Source organism: Rhinopithecus bieti, unplaced genomic scaffold (assembly GCF_001698545.2).
Source record: "Rhinopithecus bieti isolate Rb0 unplaced genomic scaffold, ASM169854v2 scaffold_7681, whole genome shotgun sequence".
Lineage (NCBI taxonomy): Eukaryota > Metazoa > Chordata > Mammalia > Primates > Cercopithecidae > Rhinopithecus > Rhinopithecus bieti.
This window is the reverse complement of record NW_016806571.1, coordinates 5,047,094-5,049,027: the sequence shown is the minus strand read 5'-3', so window position 1 is coordinate 5,049,027 and position 1,934 is coordinate 5,047,094. Positions and strand designations below refer to the sequence as shown.

At 47.9% G+C, this 1,934-nt stretch overlaps 1 protein-coding gene across 6 annotated transcripts in view; it reads right to left on the bottom strand.

Annotated features, from left to right (window-relative positions):
- DNAJC5G (DnaJ heat shock protein family (Hsp40) member C5 gamma) overlaps positions 1 to 1,934 on the bottom strand; it is a 10,661-nt gene that overhangs the window by 8,043 nt on the left and 684 nt on the right. The window lies entirely within an intron of this gene.

The following is a 1,934-nucleotide window of genomic DNA, read 5'->3' as shown; positions in this document are numbered from 1 at the left end:
TTTTTTTGAGACCAGGTCTTAGTCTGGAGTGCAGTGACACAATCACAGCTCAGCAGCCTCAACTTCCTGGGCTCAAGCCATCTTCCCACCTCAGTCTCCCAAATAGCAGGGACTAAAGGCATGCACTCCCATGCTCAGCTAATTTTCACATTTTTGGTAGAGGCAAGGTTTCATCATGTTGCCCAGGCTGGTCTTGAACTCCTGAGCTCAAGTGATCTGCCTGCCTCATTGCAGGGATTACAGGCATGAGCCACCATGCCCAGCTGGTAAACATACATTTGTTTGCATATTGATTTAAAAGCTGCTGTTAGCCAAGCGCAGAGGTGGGTGGATCACAAGGTCAGGAGTTCGAGACCAGCCTGGCCAACATGGTGAAAACCCGTCTCTACTAAAAATACAAAAATTAGCTGAGTGTGGTGGTGCGTGCCTGTAATCCCAGCTACTCAGGAGGCTGAGGCAGGAGAATCACTTGAACCTGGGAGGTGGAGGTTGCAGTGAGCCGAGATCATGCCATTACACTCCAGCCTGGGCAATAGAGTGAGACTCTGTCTCAAAAAAAAAAAAAAAAAAAACAATAAAAAAAGCTGCCTTCCCCAGGTGACAGCTCCACGAGGGCAGTGACCTTGTTTGTTTGTTAACCATTGTATCCCCAGCACCTAGAGCCATGCCTGGCTCCTGTAAGTGAATGAATGATTTGTTGAATGAGCTATAGCTGAGGGCACTCTGCTGATCCAATGTAACCTGGAGACTGGGCTCAGAATTCCCTGGGACAGAAACACTTAGCTAGGGAATTGGACAAGACTACAGGGCCCATCTTCCCTCATATGGTCCTAGACAAGAAGAAACCATGATACAGAAAGAAGGCAAGAGGGGAGATAATAACATGATTCTGAGCTCCCTGTTTCTTATTTGTCTTAGTATTCCCTCCAGTTCCTAACATACTTCTTGTGTTCAATAAATGTTGGTTGGTTGAATGAACAGGCAAAAGTGGGTGAGGCTTTTCTGAGACACTCTTACCTAATTATCTCCTTGGATCCTCACAACAACCCGAGAGGCGGTCGCATCCCTGCTTCATAGAGGTGAGCCCTGAAAAAGAAGGCAAATTCGGTTCTGAGAAGAGTTAGTAAACACCTTTCACATCTTGTCAGAGGCTACAGAATGTTTTCACTTCTTATCATGGCCCTCTGACATTCTAACTAATCACAGTTCATAGCTCTTGAAATAGCCATTATCTGTAAGTCTTGCGAGGCTCTGCTCTGAATAGAATGTCACTTCAGCCAGGAAACTGCAGAGATGGGAGTAGCGTGGCCCAGTCGGCCTGGCCTCCTTTGGCCAGTGGCTCTCCTCTTTGCCTTTACCTAGAAACCAGAGCTTCTTTGACTGAGTGTTCTATGCCTGGGGTCTCTTCTCACACCCGGCTCAGTTCTAGGAAGACCACACAAGCCAGGGTCAGAAGCCCTAGATCTTAGCTCTGGCTCTGGCCCTCACAGGCTGTGTGATCTTAGACAAATCATTTCATCTCTGTGTCTATTTTTCTGCTTCTATAAAAACCTGTGCCATTTCACAGGGTTGATGTCAAGACTTAATTGGAGGCCGGGCGCGGTGGCTCAAGCCTGTAATCCCAGCACTTTGGGAGGCCGAGATGGGCGGATCACGAGGTCAGGAGATCGAGACCATCTGGCTAACACTGTGAAACCCCGTCTCTACTAAAAAATACAAAAAAACTAGCCGGGCGAGGTGGCGGGCGCCTGTAGTCCCAGCTACTCCAGAGGCTGAGGCAGGAGAATGGCGGGAACCCGGGAGGCAGAGCTTGCAGTGAGCTGAGATCCGGCCACTGCACTCCAGCCCGGGTGACAGAGCGAGACTCCGTCTCAAAAAAAAAAAAAAAAAAAGACTTAATTGGATTTGGTTTTAAAAGAATAAAATAAAAAACC